Source organism: Hemitrygon akajei, chromosome 1, assembly GCF_048418815.1.
Source record: "Hemitrygon akajei chromosome 1, sHemAka1.3, whole genome shotgun sequence".
NCBI classification, from domain to species: Eukaryota; Metazoa; Chordata; class Chondrichthyes; order Myliobatiformes; family Dasyatidae; genus Hemitrygon; species Hemitrygon akajei.
In genome coordinates this window covers 42,603,199-42,624,329 of record NC_133124.1, presented here as the reverse complement: position 1 = coordinate 42,624,329, position 21,131 = coordinate 42,603,199, and the positions used below count along the sequence as shown (strand labels likewise).

At 40.1% G+C, this 21,131-nt stretch overlaps 1 protein-coding gene across 5 annotated transcripts in view; it reads left to right on the top strand.

The window, feature by feature from the left end:
* The window catches only part of fam110b (family with sequence similarity 110 member B), a 160,797-nt gene that overhangs the window by 11,507 nt on the left and 128,159 nt on the right, over positions 1–21,131 (top strand). The window lies entirely within an intron of this gene.

Here is a 21,131-nt window from a genome sequence, read left to right as displayed (position 1 = left end):
TAACGGAGTCGTTCTTGTGTGACCTAGTATCCTTCTAGGGGACACCTTGGGATGTACATTATGATGATACTTAAAAATACTAATCCAAAATCTAAATGACAGTTAACAAATGCATTCATTCATTCCCACACAACACTTGATGATATGATCAATTTAATCTGAAATTATGCAAACATTTTAAACTGCTTTTGCTTATTAGTATGTTCGGCTGAGATGTAGCTGTACAGCTGCATGCTGAAAAGACAAAATACTACAGCTGTATCTAGCACAGATACCAGAATGTGCTTGGTAATTAACCACCTAAGAAGTTGGTGTACAGAATAAGAACAAATGGGTTACAGGTAATATTGAAAATTGGTTGACAGACATGAAATAATAGGTAATGTGGGTCTTTTTCCAGGTAATATGCAATGTTTAGTGGGGCACTGCAGGGAACAGCGTACCCACCTAGTATCGCCTAGTCCCATTTGCTGACATTTGACCCATAACCCTCTCAATGGTATTGGTGCAGAGACTCCAGTATGATTATAAACAAGTTATGTGAGTGGGTAAAAAACAGTTACCTTCCCCATGCAGTAAGGCTGTTTAACAGCTCCACACCTCTCATTACCACTACTTTAGCATTTCCTGCCAGTGTCACCTTATGTACAGACCCTGCTGTGCTTGGTATCACTTTATGGTCAACAATCAATCTTTGTACATAAGCTATCTTGTATATTTACATATATTTATTAGTTATTGTGTTCTTCATCTTAGTGGGTTTTTTGTGTGCATTGGATCCGGAGTAACAATTGCTTCATTCTCCTTTACACTTTTGTACTGGAAATGACATTAAGCAATCTTGAATCTTGACTCTTTCTTAAAGAGAATTGTCCCTGTTCAGTAGCTTCCAGCAAGCTACAACTTAATTATTGTACTTTTGGTTTCCCAGTCGAAAGGTATGTACTCCCATACTTCAGCCCAAGCCGTGTGTAGGGAAACTGGTAGGAAGACAACTTAAATCAATGACTTCAGAATTTGACTCTCCCATTCTGGGCAAGAAGTTTTTGTATTCTAATCATTCCAAGTTCCAAGTAAGTTTATTATCAGACTGCATATATGTCACCCTGAGATTATCAGTGTCCCCTCAGCCTCCTGTGCTTTAGCGTTTGCAAAATATCCTTGTAGCTCAAGCCCTCCAGTCCCGATAATATCCTTGGTGAAAATTTCCTGCACCCTTTGCAACTTAAATAACATCCTTGGTGCTCACCAATGCAGCTATTCCTGCATGGGGAGGAACGGGGGGGCGGGGAATAATCTTCATGCGCATGTAGAATAAAGTGTCCATTCTGGATGGCCTACTCGTAATTCCTCTTTTGTGTCTTTTTATTAAGAAAAGCTAGATCAAGAACAGCTAAAATTGACCTGTGACTGACCTGAAATTTCCACTCAGCTGTTTGGCTGACACATTGCTCCCCCTACCCCACTAAACCCGGAGAGGTTCCCCAACATAAACTTCATAAGCTACCTCTGAACTGATTTACGAAGCATGACAGAGAATGGAAACCATACTGACAGGCTTCTGATTAAGCTACAGCCCCAGAATAAACCATAAAGAGATCTAAGTAAATAGATGCAGAAACTGCTAGAGATTAAAAAGAAACATGCTATTATTTTTAAAGTCAGAGCACGAAAGCAACTGAAAACACAAGTGCAATAAAATTAATGAATGAATTGCAGTAAATTATCTTTTGCTACATTGTAGCTATCTTAGCTGGCACAGACCTAGCTGGCAGATTCCTTGATGTAAAATCTGCTGACGTTTGGCATCCTGCTGCTGAACTCCAATGAAAGCAGATTTTTACTGAGTACGTTGAGTACATCCACACTTGTTCTGTAATCATAAACCTCCTCCCTGTCACTGACATAAGTCAGTTCTTCCATGTGAATTACCATTTAGCATAAATTTTAAGGCATTTTTTTTTAAAGAAGCATACAAGCTCTGATCACTTTATTAGCTACACCTGTGCACCTACTCATTAATGTAAATATCTTATTAACCAGTCATGTGGCACCAACTCAATGAATATAGGCACGCAGACATGGTTAAGAGGTTCAAATGTTGTTCAGACCAATCATCAGAATAGGGAAGAAGTACAGGTTTCCCCCCTTTACAAAGGTAGAGCGTTCCTGTGAAACCTTCCTTAAGCCGAAATGGTGTAAAGCGAAGAACCATTAATTTATATGGGAAAAATTGTTGTGAAAGTGAAAATCCTAGTTGTAATGTGAAAACAGGTCACTAATGTAGGTCTTTTGTAAAACCGAAGTGGCGTAAAGCGAACATTCATAAAGAGGGGGACACCTGTAACTGACTTTGACCGTGAAGTGATTGTTGGTGCCAGATGGGGCGGTTTGAATATCTCAGAAACTGTTGATCTCCTGGGATTTTCACAGACAAAAGTCTAGAGTTTACAGCGACTGGTGCGAAAAAACGAAATAATTTTTTCCTCATTTCTTCTTTCTTTTTCAATATTATTAATTTTCACAAGAACACAGTATGAGGATACATATTATGAATCAAAAAAGATAGAATAGTACTGAATATATTATATTTAAATCACACTTGCAATCGCAGTACCCTGTATTCATAATCAAAGACGTACATTAATTAAATTGTAATTTGAATTGTAATAATATTATTATTTTAAAAAAAGAATCTAAACCCACTACCAAAGTGGAAGCATATGGTAAAGAAAGAAAGATGGAAAGAAATCCTTATCACACAGTGATTTATGTTATTAGCCAACATCTGTACTTTAGCACCAAATCAAAGGTTTTAAAGTAATTCAAGAATGGTCCCCACAATGTTTGAAAGTTTTGGTTAGAATCAGAAATTGAAGAACGGATCTTCTCTAAATTTAAGCATGACATAACATTATGTAACTATTGAGCGTGAGTAGGCAGAGCAACATCCTTCCATTTAAGCAACACCACCCTCGTAGCTATAAGAGAAATAAAAGCCAATATATGCAAATCAGATGTCTCCAAAGTTATGCCTTTTTCTCCAACATTACCAAGCAAGGCAGTCAAAGGGTTAGGCTTAAAATTTACTTTAAAAAGTACAGAAGAAGTTTGGTATACTCCCAGAATTTTTCAAGACTCGGGCATGTCCAAAACATGGATTAGTGAAGCCTCTCCATTGTTACATCTATCGCAATAGGGAGATGTACCCAGATAAAAATGAGATAGCTTGTCTTTGGACATGTGGGCCCTGCGGACCACTTTAAATTGTAAGATGGAGTGGCGATTTCTTCTAAATGGATATCCCTCTATTCTGAGGCTGTGCCGTCTGGTTAAAAAATCCCTCACTATAGGAAACGTCCTCTGTCTAAGCCTTTCAATATTCGATAGGTTTTGATGAGAACCCCCCCCCCCCCATTCTTCTAAACTACATTGATTATAGGCCCAGAGTTATCAAACGCTCCTCATATGTTAATCCTTTCATTCCTCTGGAACCTTCTCTGGACTCTCTCCAATGCCAACACACCTTTTCTTAAATAAGGAGCCCAAAACTGCTCACAGTATTCCAAATGCAGCCTGACCAATACCTCATAAAGCCTTGGCATTACATCCTTGTTTTTGTATTCTAAACCTCTCAATGAATGCTAACATTTCATTTGCCTTCCTTATCACCAACTCAACCTGCAGTCAACCTTTGGGGAATCCTGTACCTTTGATTTTTGAATTGTGTCCCCATTTAGAAAATAGTCCATGCTTGCTTTTATTTCTTCCACCAAAGTGTGTGACTATACACTTCCCAGCACTGTATTCTGTCTGCCACTTCTTTGCCCATTCTCCTAATCTAAGTCCTTCTGCAAACACACTGCTTCCTCAGCACTGTCTGCCTCTCCATCTATCTTTGTATCGTCCGCAAACATGATCACAAAGCCATCAATTCCTACATCCAAATCATTGACATATGATGTGAAAAGAAAGTGTCCAAGCTGACCCCTGCAGCACACCACTAGTCACCGGCAGTCAAATCAGAAAAAGCCCCCTTTATTCCAACTCTGCCTCCTCCCAGTCGGCCTATCTTCTACCCATGCTTGTGTCTTTCTTGTAATGCATGGGCTCTTATCATCTTAAGCAGCCTCGTGTGGCACCTTGTCCAAAATCTTCAGAGAAACCAAGTAAACGACATCCACTGACTCTTCTGTGTAGCTTTGTCTGTTATTTCCTCAAAATGGACATTGAACCCACGAACACTATCTCATTACTTTTTTGTTCTTTCTGCACTATTTTAATATACTTTTTAAAATATATTTATACTGTAAATTAATTTTTTATTATGTATTGCTGCTTCATAACAAATTTCATGACATTTGAAAGTGATATTAAATCTGATTCTGAAAATATTCCAACTGATTTGTCAGGCAAGGTTTCCGCTTAAGAACCCATGACGGACTGTGGCCCACTTTCTGGTGTCTCCAAGTACTGCGAAACCTCATCCTTAATAAAGGACATCTTTCCACTCACGGAGGTCAGGCTAACTGGCGTGTAATTTCCTTTCTTCGGCTTTCCTTCCTTAAAGCGTGGAGTGACATTTACAATTTTCCATTCCTCCAGAACCATTTCAGAATCTAATGATTCTTGAAAGATCATTAGTAATGCCTCCACAATCTCTTCAGCTACCTCCTCCAGAACCCTGAGATGTAGGCTATTTGGTCCAGGTGACTTTTTAGCTTCTCAAGCAACTTTTAAGCAGAAGCAACACCATTCATTTCTGCCCCCAGATGCTCCCATTTCTGTAATTCTGCTGGTGTCTTCCATTGTGAAGATAGACGCAGAATACTTAAGTTTGTCGGTCATTTCTTTGTCCCCATTACTCCAGTGTGATTTTCTCCAGTGTCCAATATTCACTCTTGTCCTTTTACTCTATGTGTCTGAAAAATGTTTTAGTATCCTCTTTCATATTATTGGCTAGCGTATGTTCATATTTTTCATATTTATTTTCTTTATGACCTTTTAAGTAGCCTTCCGATTGTTTTTAAAACCTTCCCAATTTTCTACCTTCCAATTAATTTTTGTTATATTATACACCCTCTCTTTTGCTTTTATGCTGTCTTCTCGTTGGTCACGTTTGCCTCATCCTCTCTTTAGACTTCATCTTCATTTTTGGGATGTATCTTTCCTGTGCCTTTCGAATTGCTCCCAGAAACTCCAGCTGTTGCTGTTTTGCTGTCATCCCTGTTAGGTCACCTTTCCAATCAGCTTTGACCAGCTTCTCTCTCATGCCTCTGTAATACTGATGCATTTGATTTAAGCTTCTCCTTCTCAAAGTGCAGGGTGACTTCTATTATGATCGCTGACTCCGAAGGGTTCCTGTACCCTAAACTTCCTAATCAAATCAGAGTCACTACATAATACCCAATCTGGAATAGCTAGCTGTTGCATAGTGAGTTCAGCCACAAGCTGATCTTAAAAAGCCATCATTTAGGCATTGTACAAACTCCCTCTTTTGGAATCCAGCACCAACTTGATTTACCTGCATAGTCACATCACATCATTGCCCTTTTTCCCATGCCCGTTCAGACTCCCATTGTAATGTGTAGTCCACATTCTGGCTACTGTTCAGAGGTCATGAGTTGCAATAGTGGTGTGCAGAAGAGCATCTCTGAACACAACTTTTCGATTCTTGTTGAAGTGGATGGGCTACAGCAGCAGAAAACTACAAACATACCACATAGTAGCCACATTATTTGGTCCATAAGGCACTGAATAAGCTAGCCACTGAGTGTATATTCTTGCTTTGTGATGATCTGTTCAGGGAATGAAAGGTAGATGGTTCTGTCTGTTTTATGTTTTTCTAACTCGCTGAATTGTGGGATTGATAATGAAGTATGTGTTTTCCAGAACAGTGGAGCAGTATCTTTTCTATCATGTGATTAGGATGATTAGGTTTTTGTTTTAGACATGGATGTTATTTCACTAATTATAAATGTCTTATCTGGATTTTAACAAATTAATTTTGCTGGGACATCATGCTGCTTGAGGATTTTTCATTTAAATATAAATTAAAAAGTATTTCTCTAATAACAGTATTTTAATTGTAGCTGGAGGTCTGAGGGGGGGTGTCCTGGGGGAAGAGTGTGTAGAGGTGGCCATCCAGTCCCTTTTACCTGGTCTTCCGTTTAATAAGATCATGTTTTACCTCTGTCATTTTCACATTAAATATTGATCTTTCTCAAAATAATTTTCAATGAAGAATCTTCTTTCAATATTTGAGAGTTTATGCTAATAAACCTTGTGCAGGAAGGCACAGAGTCGACTGTACTTCCTAAGAAGGTTGGCGTCATTCAATGTCTGTAGTGAGATGCTGAAGATGTTCTATAGGTCAGTTGTGGAGAGCGCCCTCTTCTTTGTGGTCGCGTGTTGGGGAGGAAGCATTAAGAAGAGGGACGCCTCACGTCTTAATAAGCTGGTAAGGAAGGCGGGCTCTGTCGTGGGCAAAGTACTGGAGAGTTTAACATCGGTAGCTGAGCGAAGGGCGCTGAGTAGGCTACGGTCAATTATGGATAACTCTGAACATCCTCTACATAGCACCATCCAGAGACAGAGAAGCAGTTTCAGCGACAGGTTACTATCGATGCAATGCTCCTCAGACAGGATGAAGAGGTCAATACTCCCCAATGCCATTAGGCTTTACAATTCTACCGCCAGGACTTAAGAACTTTTTAAAAGCTATTATTAATGCTTTTTGAGATGGTGATTTAGATGCATATCATATTTTTTTACTGAGTTAAGTATTGTATGTAATTAGTTTTGCTACAACAAGTGTATGGGACATTGGAAAAAAAGTTGAATTTCCCCATGGGGATGATCTATCTAATACAGATTTAAATATTATGTATAGTTTATTATTTTCTGTACAGGTAGTCCCTGAGTTATGAACGTCCGACTTACGGACAACTCGTACTTACAAACAGAGGAAGGAGAACGCTGTCCGCCATTTTAAGTCGTTGCCGTTGACACTTTGTTGAGTGTTTAACTTTGTATTTGGCTTAAATTTTTCTTAGTAAGATTCACCTTGACCCCGCGCCGCCCCGTTCCGGTCAGCTGGTGGTGCAGTCAGATCAGCGCCAGGCTAGAGAACAGAGGTTCCTGAGTTCGATTTAGTGACAGACCATTCCTGTGCCGTGTTGATGTCGATCCAGTGACTCCTGTACCATCCGTGCCGGGTTGATGTCGAGCTAGCAACTCAACCTCGTAAAAAAAACACTGCCACCTCCAGTTTAAATTCCCACGCGGAATATTATGGAGGATCAAATACCCAAACCCAGCACAGCCCCCACTTGTCCAATTTAACCTGACTCAGTGCGGTGGTCCTTAGGACCCAGCAGACCTCGAGACCCGCCTCCCGCAGTGTTTCTGTTCCATTGACGGGAAACGATCGCGATTGAAAATAAAGTGGAAATAATAAAGTGTTTGGAAAGAGGTGAAACGCCATCGGTCATTGGAAAAGCGTTAGGATACAGTCGGTCAACGATCGGAACAATTTTAAAGGATAAAGGATAACGTGAGAATAATGGAGCATGTGAAAGGCCCTGCCCCGATGAAAGCTACAATTATTACTAAGCAACGCAGTGGTTAATTATTGGAATACATACGTTTCTTAAGTGTTTTATATGCATAGAAAGGTAAAATGTATACTATATACTAAGACAAACATTTGACTAACTGATAAATAATACTGGATGTACTTGTTCTGACTGACGTACAATTCCGACTTAAAGACGGACTCAGGAACAGCACTCGTACGTAACCCGGAGACTGCCTGTATTCCCAGATATTGAGCAAAATAATTTGGACTTCCTGCCCAGTAAGTAATCTCTTACTTAAAGTTGACCCTTGACTTCATCTAAGAAAGCATAATTGTAAGCTATAGTTTACCTGTATTTTTAAGGAATGAGGTCTTTCTCGGAACTTTCTGGAGCCCAGGAGAGTCTGTTCCTGCTCAGCATCTGAAGTACTGCTGAAATGTTATGAATGGAAACATTGGAGCTAGAATTTGTCTCCCTTGATAATGTTCCAACTGGGGATAAATAGATTTTTAACGTGGGGTATTGTAATGCACTAGATGCATGTTTCCGCATTTTACTTGTGTACAGATCAAATTATAAGGAAACTTTGATTACCTTGTAACCAAACAGCAATCACAAGGCCCACAGGGCAACTGCTGTTGGGAAATAAACAGTGAATTTAGGTTTCACAATTGGAAGTTTCGGAGAGGCAATGGAGGTTTGATACTGTGCATTTTAACTGTTGGAAGTTCACCTCCCAATGATGACATCCTCTCAACCACAAGCGTTGAAAATATTTTTTTCTTTCACCGTTGCCAGCAGTAATTCTTTAAGGCAAAAATCGTAAAATGTTTAAAAAGTTTAGCAGATCAAGTAGCATTACTGCGGTAAGAAACAAGGTCAGCGTTTTACAAACAAGCAAAAATCTGCAGATGCTGGAAATCCAAGCAACACATACAAAATGCTGGAGGAACTCAGCAGGCCAGGCAGATCTATGGAAAAGAATAGAGTCAGCGCTTTGGGCCGGGACCCTTCAGCAGTCCTATTTATGCTCTCTACAGAGGCTACGTGGCCTGAGTTCCTCCAGTATTTTGTGTGAATTGAATTGAATTTATTACTTGCATCCTTCATATACATGAGTAAAAATTTTTACATTATGTCTCCGTCTGAATGTGCAATGTACAATTATAATAATTTATAAATGGTATGTACAACAAGACAGTCAATATAACATAGAAATACAGAAATACGGTTGTGTCAGCATGAATTAATCATTCTGATGGCCTTGTGGAAGAAGCCTGTTAATCCGGGCTTTCATGCTGCGGTATCGTTTCCAGATGGTAGCAGCTGGAATAGTTTGTGGTTGGGGTGACTTGGGTCCCCAGAGATCCTTCGGGCCCTTTTTACACACCTGTCTCTGTAAATGTTCTGTATAGTGGGAAGTTCACATCTACAGATGTGCAGGGTTGTCTGCGCCACTCTCCGCAGAGTCTTGCAATTGAGGGAAGTACAGTTCCCATATCAGGCAGCAATGCTGCCAGTCAGGATGCTCTCAATTGTGCCCCTGTGTTAGGATTTGGGGGATTGGTTAGCATTTTAGATCTCATCAGATCTTCTAATACCCTCTTTTTTTATAAAAGTAGTATTTCCTGTAGACTTTGTCTCCTTTTTTATATTAACCCCAGGATTCCTGACACGCAAGTAATAAGGCTTTTGAATTAAAACAGACTGTAATACCTTATTCTTAAAACAAATATATTTGTTGTCATCCTGTGTAAAGCCTTTGATTCTTAAAGACTCATTTATATTCATGATTTTACTGATTGTGGCATTGTTTTAAATTCACACCAATGTTTGAATTGATCTGTGACACCTCCCAGACTTTGAGACTGTAATTATCCAAACTTTCCACGACTAGGAATTCCCTTACCAACACACACAAAATGCTGGAGGAACAAAGCAGGCCAGGAATTCACGTCTATTATCACCGGCATGTGACGTGAAATTTGTTAATTTATCAGCAGCAGCTCAGTGCAATACATAATTGAGCAGAGAGAGAGAAAAAATAATAAATAAAATAAAACATAATAATAAATAAACAAGGAAATCACTTGCGTACATTGAATAGATTTTTAAAAATGTGAAAGAACAGAAATACTGTATATTAAAAGAAGCTTCAATGTCCATTTAGGAATTGAATGGCAGAGGGGAAGAAGCTGTTCCTGAATCGTTGACTGTGTGCCTTCAGGCTTCTGTACCTCCTACCTGATGGTAACAGTGAGAAAAGGGCATGCCCTGCGTGCTGGACATCCTTAATAATGGACGCTGCCTTTCTGAGACACTGCTCCCTAAATATGTCCTGGGTACTTTGTAAGCTAGTGCCCAAGATAGATCTGACTAGATTTACAACCTTCTGCAGCTTCTTTCAGTCTTGTGCAGTAGCCCCTCCATATCAGACAGTGATGCAGCCTGTCAGAATGCTCTCCACGGTACAACTTAGAAGTTTTTGAGTGTATTTGTTGACATACCAATCTTTTCAAACTCCAAATCAAGTGTAGCCGCTGTGTTGCCTTCTTTATAACTACATCGATATCTTGGGACCAGGTTAGATACCCAGAGATGTTGACACTGAGCAACTTGAAGCTGCTCACCCTCTCTACTTCTGATCCCTCTATGAGGATTGGTATGTGCTCCTTCGTCTTGCCTTTGCTGAAGTGCACAATCAGCTCTTTCGTCTTATTGACGTTGAGTGCCAGGTTGTTGTTGTGGCACCACTCCACGAGTTGGCATATCTCATTCCTGTAAGCCCTCTTGTCACCACCTGAGATTCCACCAATAATGGTTGTATTATCAGCAAATTTATAGATGGTATTTGAGCTGTGCCTAGACACACAGTCATGTGTATTCAGAGAGTAGAGCAGTGGGCGAAGCACACAATCCTGGGGTGTGTCAGAGTTGATCCTCAGCGAGGAGGATGTTATCACTAATCTGCACAAACTGTGGTCTTCCGATTAGGAAGTCGAGTATCCAATTGCAGAGGGAGGTACAGAGGACCAGGGTCTGTAACTTCTCAATCAGGATTGCATTCTGATGTAGGTGTTTGTGATCCCTCACCTTGTGCCTGGTGCTGGGCCAGGCAATTGGTAGCAATTAATTGTGATGGTTCGTCAGTAACTGCACTGTGTTTTGTATCGTTCAATTCCCAGGATGGCAGGTGAAAGAGTGCAAAGGCCTTGTTTATGTGCTGCAGTTCCCTTCTTTTCCTATGACATCCTATGTCAGCTACATTTTGTTGCTTCAGTGATGCAGTTGTGTTGTTAGCTCAGGTTGACCCGAAGCAGCTTGTGTGCTTATTCAGTGGGGTTGATGCTTTTTGCTGCTGCATGTGCAAAAGGGCTTCAGGGCTTTGTTGTTTCTTTCTTTCTATGGGATTTCTTTGTTTTTGTGGACATCTGTGAAGAGGACTAACTTCGGGTTGTGTCCTGGATACACACTGATATTAAATGTACTTAAAAACTTTGAAAACATAATATATAAAAGTTGACTGATGTAAAACCTCTGGGAAACTATCACTGTTTAAGGTTTATGTAAATTATGATAGAACTTTAACTTGGAGAGATACTGCAGTTCTATAATTTTGGGATGTTTAAGATTAAATCTTTCTTTTGCAGTTTCCTAACATTAACTGATGGCTTTTTGTAGAGGGGAATTCTGCAGATGGTAAGACATACATATACAGAGCTTCATTGTCACTGCTCTTCACAAGGGGTCAGACTATAGTCAATTTAAAATAATTTCAGCTTGTCATAATGCTCATTGTAACTGGCAAGTACCAGTTTTTAGTTCATTATAGTGTAACTGCAGTTCAAGTGTGAAGCCATAGAAATTAATTTGATATTGGCTCCCAAATTGCTGTGAGTGATTTTGGCGTCTGAAACTTTTTGATGCAATTATGTTGGGGAAACTTTAGTAAAAATGCTCTGCCTGGGATTGGTCTCTGTACTGTATAATATAATGAAACTGAAGAGCAATGCAGTTTATAACATTGTATGGCTTTTGTCTCTGAAATGATTGTCTAGTTGATTGGTGCCACAGCAATGATCTTGCACTCGATGTCAGTAAGACCAAAGAACTGATTGTGGACTTATAAAGGGTAAGGCACAGGAACACAAAGAGGGATTGGAAGTGGAAGGAGTGAGCAATTTTAAATTGCTAGGTGTCAGCATCTCTGAGGATCCAACCTGGGCCCAACATAATGATGCAGTTACAAAGGCACAACAGGAGCTGTGTTAAATTAGGTGTTAGAGGAGATTTGGTATCTCACCCAAAGCAGTCGCAAATTTCTACAGATATACTATGGAGAGCATTTTAACTGGCTGCATCACCGTCTGGTATGGGGGAGGGAGGAATGGGATCACACTGCACAGGATTGAAAGAAGCTGTAGACCAGAACCATCATGGGCACTAGTCTCCCTAGCGTCTCGGACACCATCAAGGAGCAATGCCTCATTAAAGCAGCATCCATCATTAAGGACCCGCATCACCAGGTCATGCCTCCTCATCAGGGATGAGGTACAGAGTGTGAAGGAGCACACTGCAAAAATCAGGAATAGCTTCTTCCCCTCTGCCATCAGATTTCTGAATGGACATTAGACCATTAAACACTACTTCACTACCTTTTTTTTTACACTACTTATTTAATTCAACAATTTATATGTCAGTTTTTCTTATGTATTGCAATGTACTGCTGCTGCAGAACAAAATTCCATGACATGCCGGTGATATTAAACCTGATTCCGATTCTAATTCTGTTTTTCCAGACTATAATGTCATAATTGTTGATGCCTTTTGTTTGACATATGGTTCTTAGAAAGGTTTTTGCTTCTTTTAAACTCATCATCATGCATATGTAAAAATAACCCATGTGTGAGGCTGTCATTTATTTAATTTCAATTAAACATTGACTAGATTTGGAATGTGTTTTTCATGCCGATGCACATCATGGTTTGGCTTTCCCTTTTGTTGTTGTTGGCTGCTACTAAAATATTACATAATTAACTAAGGTGCAGCAGGCATTTAAAGATACTAAGGATGCCTGTCAGAATGTCATTTTGCATGAGTGATATGAAGCTTCTTATAATTTTTCTTGAATATTTTGTAAGCATGTAGTAAACACACAACAATGCTAATATGACCCAGTGTAGTTATGGTTGAACTTAATGTTATTTCGAGCATGTCTGCAACACTTCCAGAAGATGCATGCTTAGAAACATGGAAAACCTGCAACACAATACAGGCCCTTCGGCCCACAATGCTGTGCTGAACATGTGCTTTAGAAATTACCTTTGGTTACCCTTAACCCTCTATTTTTCTAAACTCCAAGTACCTATCCAAGAGTCTCTTTAAAAACCCTATTGTGCCACCGTCACCGGCAGCCCATTCCACGCACTCACCACTCTCTGCGTAGAAAAACCTGCCCCTGACATCCCCTCTGTACCTACTTCTAAGCACCTTAAAATTGTGCCCTCTCGTGTTAGCTTGTAAGACAGGCTGGTATTGTATAAGTCATAAAACTGGATTGTTTTTAACACATACATTTTTGAGAATATGGGAAGTAAAACATCTCAAGTACTGACTACTTTCCCAGAAATAGCTAGAGTAGTTTCTCGGTGCTTTCCCAGAATTCATGGCTATGATACTTTGGGGGGTCTAATAACCAGATGTATGTCTGTTTCAGCCTTGTGCTCTGTTCATTTTCTTGCCATGATTGAGCTGGATCAGGGGTGGCCAACCTCTTGCGTTCCATGCGTCAGTTTTTTCACGCACGAGTTCAGATGCACCATACAACTCTTGTACCCCCATTCAATTCTTGTAAAAATATGTTAATATAGACATGTTTAGCATTTTTACATGATATATTGATTTAGTATAAAAACAAGATAAACATTACTTAATGAGACTTTTGACAAATATATTTTGTCTTCTTATGATTTCTTCCTTTTTATTAATCACATACTCTTCCCGTAACTCAGACCCAAGCACTAGCTTGTTTTCCTTCTATTTCAGTCTGATGTTGTGGTTTATAGTGTCTATTAAGATCATGTCTTCTGTTACGTGAGGAAGTGTTTTCACAAACAATGCACAACGGTTTTCCTGATGGACCTGCTTTAAAGAACTCATTTCCCCACTGTTCATTCAAAAACCTGCAACGTATCAAACGTGTATTGAACAGTTATGGAGCAACTGCAGAACAAAGACCTTCTTTCCTTGTTTGACTCATTGAACATTTTTTAAAATTGAAAACAAATTAATGTGAAAGGAGATAACATTAGCCAAAAGATCTGCATGAAATAATAAAATAGCAAAAAATAATTGCTAAGTTTTAGATTTATTCTCAATAAAACCCATTTCTAGCTCTAAGCTACTTGAATTCCTGTTATAGATTTTTTTTTCTACAAATCGGTTTTTGGTTAATACTTTTTACATGAGTAGGCTTACTTTTATTATTATCACAGGGGTGCAATGAATCACTTATATCACAGGTAAGCAACAAGAGATTAAATAAATTTTGTTCTTTTACCAAAGTGTAGTAACAAGAAGGTTATGTAACTGAACTGTGAATACAAAATCCAGCAGGTGGATTCTGGTTAATTAGGACACATTTTGGTCCATTAGTCACTGCCCCAATTAGTTGAACTTCCCTGGAAGTAGTTAAAAAAAAAAGATTTAACTGAGTAACAAATTATGTATTTAAATGAAATACAGAACAAATTAGAACACTACTAAAATTATCACATACTATAGAACTGTATTAGTTCCAATAGTTATTCACAGAGGAATTCATACAGTATACATTGGCCATGTTCTTTTGACTGTAAGTGAACAAAACCAGTGCAGGCACCTAGTGCAGATAATGGACTACATTCATTGTCTTCCTGCAACAAGCACATATGTAACTGACGCTAATTTAAAAAACTCAAACGAGAGGATCTGCAGATGCTGGAAATCTGAGCAACACACACAAAATGCTGGAGGAGCTCAGCAGGGCAGGCAGCATCTATGGAAAAGAGTACACTCAACGTTTAGGGCTGAGACCCTTCGGCCGGACGAGTGCATGTGACTGACGCGAGTTAGAAATTGTTTAGCAACAGTCTCCTGCCCCAATTAAATTCAGTGTCCCAAATAAACAAAGGACAATCTGGCTATTTTATCAATTAGTTCTTGTTTTTTAAGTGTTGTCCCAAATAAGTGGCTGCCCCGATTAGGCGATGACCCAATCCAGTGTACTTTTACTTAAGCACGGCCAGAATGTTATTGAGAAAGTAGCATTGTTTTGTGGCAATGGTGCTGTGCAAATCCATATTGGAGAGCAGCTTCCAGCAGGTGTACGTATACACACTGAAGTCAGGAGGTTACTGTCTCAGTTGCTTTCTCCAGAAGATTAGACTTTTCTTCCACTGCAGATATATGGCCTTAGTCATTTCACAACCCAATGTGGAAGCCACAGATTGGGCAAGAAGTGTCTTGATGTGCTGCATGGATATGGAGTTTGTGAGGGCTTCTTTATGTCTCCAGTGCAGGACCTGAGATTCTCAGATGCTGCCTTCATCTCAAGTGGTCATGGATTCCCAGAGGCGGTGTTACAACTTTTTTTTCAAACAACCTTTGTGCATGTACTTGAATCTTTTCCTGTCTCCTCATGGAAATCTCCCTCAGTGGCAGAACTTGGAATGGAGCGTCTATTTCAGAATACTTGGCTCAAGTAATATGGATGGTCCAGTGTAACTGGAGCCTCAATGTTGAGGCTGTCGGCCAGGGGAAAATACATTGCCGTTGACTTGGTTAGCTGTCAGTAAGTCTTGATCTTTTTTATATATAGAGAATATTTTGACTGTATCTTTCAAGTAGCTTGAAGTAGCTAACGTAGGTAGTTCAGGTCTTGTAAGCGTCTACAAGGGAGGGCAACAATTGTTGCTCGCTGACAAACCATGAATTCTGTCCTAGGTCTGTGGTTTTGATTTTCAGATACCTTCTCCTCAGCATACCATAGGCTGTACTGACACAGTGATGCAGGTTGTCATCATCTTCATTAATCATCACCTTTGCTGAAATATGGTTCCTGAGGTTTGGAAGTGGGTCGTGTTTCCAAAGTCTTGGCCATTATTATCAGAGGGCAGTGTGGTACAGCAGAGGCAGATTTTTGGAGGACCTTCTGCCCTTGTAGGTGCTGACTTTAATTTCAATTTGCAGTGAACGAGTTGACGTTGGCTTGGAGTTCATGTCCATGTGTATGCAAACACAGATGTAGCCTGCATACCGAGGTTTGGACAGTCCAGTTTCTGGAGTGCAAATGCCTTTGTCTGAACAGTTTCCCATTAGTTCTGAGGATCAGCTCCACTTCCACAGGTCATGTGTGGGAAGTGAGTTGCAACTTGGTGAAAAATATTTAAATAAGGTTTTCAAGCAAAGATGTAGCCTCTGGTTCAGCTGCTAGAAAATAGTTTAATATTGATGTCATATTAGTTGCTTCATTTGTAGACAATGAAAATCTTTTTACATCTGTGGGTGTCTTTCATTTCAATTTTGTTTTTTTAAATTCATTTTTCTTTCTCTCATGTAATCTGTTCTTTGTTTTGCTTTTTTTTTGCACATGACTTGGCATTGAATGAACAATTGTATATGACATTTCCTGGATCAAACATTGTAGATAAAATCTTTCATCTAATTTGGTGAAGAAAAGGAGAGAGAGTGATTCTGAATTTTTTTTTTAAAAACCTGCAACTGCCATGAAATTTAGGCTTCAGCTTGCAATGAGCAAAGAAAGTGGAAAAAGTTACACATTTGAATCTGTGTAGAGTTTCACACAGCACAAAGGTAGCCATATAGCCCATTATAGAAGTGCGGACGGCACTTTGGTCGTAATCATTTGAGTCCCCCTGCAACACAGAAAGATGGCATTTAACCTTGAATTTTTAAATTTTCAGCTATACATGCAATTTATGCCAGATAACAGCAGACTGAAGTACTTTTCTGCTCCTCTTCTCTCCTTGTTCTTTTGCAAAGTATCTTCCTCTGTATACTGAACCTCTTGCCAGTGCAGACAGTTTCACTTCATAGTTTTGAAGAAATCAGCTAAATCTGGCCATCTATTCCGACAAGACTCCCCTCCCCCTTCCTTTGTGCTCCATGGGAAGGCATTTCACTTCTGCTTAGCAACAATTGCTAACAGCCGAGCTGTGACAAGAGATATGACTGGAAGAATAACAAGCATGAAGGAACATTCTGATGATCAGTGACTGAGTGTGTACTATTGCTGCTGACTGGTAGCTTCTCTTAAATTGCTTATTTAACAGGAGGCCAAGTATAGGCACATAAATACGTGAACTTGAGCATGTTAGAAAAATAATTTGTCATCGTCGGCTAAAAAAAATTCCAGCCAGTGTAATATTGGTGTACATGATTAATCCATCGACTCAGATTCAAATTTACTAAATCTGCTTTGTGATGTGATATAATTATCAGTTGTTGATTGTCAGCCAAATTCCCAAAGTAGGTGTTAAGGAAGGCATTAACTTTCTAATACACATTGCAACCGGTGATTCAGGCAGATCAGTAAATTTGATGGTTAGGCAGACTTTGGAAAGGGAGTTTCTCTTTGCTATTACCACTGTACCATGCCATCCATGTATGCCTTGAATGTCCTGTAGTTTGTGGGTAGATTGTTCACATTTCTCTAATTTTAATCTAACTGGCAATGAATTGTGAAGGTTTTGTGACCTTAATATTTAAGACTTCTAACCTAGTAGTTCAGGGGTCACCAACCTTTCTCGCACTGCGGACCAGTTTAATATTGACAATATTCTTGCGGACCAGCCGATGGGGGGGGGGAGGGGTGTGAGTGTTAATCTCAACCCGAATATACGTGATAAGTCAACTATAAGTCACTTATGAATGGCTAATACACTCAATTTTGTTTCTAAAAGGTTTATCTAATGAACTTAATATTAAACACCCAGCACATATTTTCCTCACATGAACATAGTGATAAGTCAATTATAACTCACTTATAAGTCAATAGCATCATAACATTTTAAGTAATGTTTGGATATTAAACACACAGCACGTATTTTCCTCCTATGAATATATTAAATCATTGCAGCACCCCAGTGAGAGGACAAGGTAAGGGCCGGAGGTCCCAGTACCGGGGCCGCAGCGGTCGCAGTCCGGAGAGAGCGACCGACCGAGCGAAGGAGTGCGACAGGGCGTGTGCCTGCCCCCCTTGTAGGTAGGTAGGATGTATCGGCCGGCAGAAGTTTGGCTCGAGGGATGACTTTCAGTAGACCGCAGCGAGGTAGCTGCTGTGCTACTTAATGAAGCCCTGAGCCCGAATTAGGCCGTCTGTGAATATATTAGCACCGGGTTCCCCACGAACATTTGGTGTGGTAAACAGGTTTAGAGACGGCGCCCATCTGTCCGCGCTCCAGGCCAGTCGCAACAGCACTTCCCGCCGGCCGTGCGAGGCGGCCGGTTACCCGAGGCCAACCAGTGATCCCTGGCGCAGGGATGTCACTGCGTTTAGGCGACTGACTTTGCGTGTGTAATGACCTCACTTGCGTTCAAGTTCAACAGTGGGCATGACAGGGAATGAGGAAAGGGCAGCTGACTCATATCGTTCCATATCGACAAATCATATTGTTTCCTTGCGGCCCAGTAGCACATGCTTTGCGGTCCAGTACCGGGTGTCTGCAGCCCTGTGGTTGAGGACCACTGTAGTGGTTGATATTGAATCGCTTCTCTCTCTCACAGAGAGAGGCATGCAGTTTTTTACATCTGTTCCTTGGCACTAGTTCCTCAGCTTGGGCTATCCACTCCATGATGTACACCATGATTTTCTGTATATTTAAACAATACTAGGACATTTGCATAATTATACTGTGTCTATGTTAATCTGTAAGTTTGTGAATCACACAACATTAGGAGTGCTAGTGATTATGGAATTGGTTTTTTGATCAGTTAGGGAAGTGGGCTGAAGAGTGGCCAATGGATTTTAGTATAGATAGTGTGAGATGATGTATTTTGGAAAATCAAACCAGCATAGGACTTGGACGATGAATGGGTAGGGCACTTAGTGTAAATGGAACGGAGGGATTCGGGAGTACATGTGCATAGAAACTGGCGTCACAGGTGGACAGGGTGGTGACAAAGTGTGAGCATGCTGGCCTTCGTCAGTCAGGGTATTCAATATAGGAACTGGGACATCACGTTGCTGATATACAAGTCATTGGTGAGGCTGCACTTGTACAGTTTATGTCATCCTGTTGTAGAAGAGATGTGGTTAAATTTGGCAAGAGTGGATAGAGGATTTATGAGGATGTTGCCAAGCCTAAAGGCCTGAGTTATAGGGAGAGGTGGGCCAGGCTAGGCCTTTATTCCTTGGAACATAGGGGAATGAGAGGCGACCTTATAGAAATGTTTAAAATTACGAGAGGCATAGGTAAGTGGATGGTAATGGTCTTCTCCCCAGGGTAAGGGAGTTCAAAACAAGGGATGGAGGTTTGGATATGAGGGGGGAGATTTAAAAGGGACCTGAGGGGTAACTTTTTCACAGAGGGTAGTGAGTCTGTGGAATGAGCTGCCAGAGGAAGTGGCTGAGGCAGGTATAATAGTATCATTTCAGAAGTACTTTGAGTGGGTGCTTAGTGGGATATAGACCGAGAGCAGGAAATTAGAATTAGCTGGATCTGTACTATGGTCGATAAGGATTTGTGGAGCTGAAGGGTCTGTATCCAAACCATTTGCACAAATTCTTTTCTTGATCTTAAATATCTTTTTTTGTTGGATCACTTAATGGTCTAATAACTCTCAATGAAAAGACCTGAATTTTCCTCTTCGTTTTTTGTGATGGTCCTGGGAGAGCTGTTAGACATTCTATAACACATCATACTGCTATCATTTTGTGGAATCTGTGCCATGCCACTTTTGTTCTTTTCTGGCAACATTGCCCCGACTGTATTTTCCAGAAGACCTCTGTGTTGTGGCAGTTTTGGTAAAGGAAATTTGCCCTTTCAGAATTCATAAATAGCTATCCAAAAAAACTGCAGAATAAAATACACTCTTGCAAAAATTTCTGTCAGAGATGTGGTGGGGGGGGGGTGGGGGGGAGGGTGGAATGTAAATATTTCCAGCTTGTTTCTTGATACATTCACAGATGATGTGGATTTGCATCGCGGAAGATCGCTATGCTGACCATTTTCTAGGTACATAATTCTCTCTCCCCTCCTGCCCCGTCCCTGTACCATGGGCGATGCCTGTAACTGTGAAATGAACATTGCGTTTTCTTTTGTTAATTTCTCAGTAACTATATTCGTAATTCACTGTTTCACTACTGTTTTAAAGGTTTTGCTATTCAGGAATTGTCTTTATCTTTTTGCCCTGGTAACTTGACTCTACCATCTTACAAACAAGAGAAAATCTGGAGATGCTGGAAAACTAGGCAACACACACACAGGAAAGGACTGCCGAAGGGTTTCGGCCCGAAGCATCGACTGTATTTTTTTCCATAGGCGCTGACTGGCATGCTGAGTTCCTCCAACATTTTGTGTGGGTGCCTCTACCACCTGCTACCTTTCTCCACTTCCAGTAAACTTTCTAAACTCCAATATTCTTTGCCGTGGTTTCCACACATCATATTTGACGTCTTCAGCAAAGCTTAGATATTGTTATTCCTTTATTTGCAGATCAGTAACATGAATAGAATGCATACAAAAAAAATCTAAGACAACATCTATCAGTATTTTACCAAATCTCATTTAGATAAATTAACTTTGTCTCCAGTGTGTTTAATATCGCAGTCATGGTATTGTTTTTAAGAAGTTACAAAGCAGTTTTTGCAAATGTAAGTTTTGTAACATATACAAAATTAATCTTTTTCTGTAAAAAAAATATGATATCCTATGAGTTTAAGCACATTAGGCAGATCATTTTGTTTTAAATTAATCTCTACTCAATGTGCCCTTTGTTACTGTGTAGAGAAACTTTGCTTCTTGTTTGTGGGTTTGAGAGAGATTTTGAGGGTAGCAACCTGAGGGAAATGTTAGACTATCAGATATCCTATTTTGCAGCTTGGATGTTAAAATAAGGCTTTGTTATTTTCAATGGCTATTACAAGCCACTGTTTAAAAGCAGTGTGAGGGAGTTATCTCCAATATCCTGGCCAATGTTTATCTCTCAACCAGCATCACCAAAGCAGATTACCAGATCATTATCATGTAGGAGTTTGCATGTCAATAGCTGCCACATTTTTGATATAATCACATACTTTCCTAAAGTGTTTCATTATAGTATACCCCCACGTTATGGAGGAATTCCGTTTGCAGAAAACCATTCCTATCTTGATCTTCCCGTAAAGCAGAACTTTGACGGATCCTGGTGAATTGGGACACATTAGGACCAGGCAACACACACAAAATGCTGGAGGAACTCAGTAGGCCAGGCAGCATCTATGGAAAAGAGTACAGTCGACATTTTGGGTAGAAACCCTTTGGGAGGACTTGAGGGATAAAAAAGCTGAGG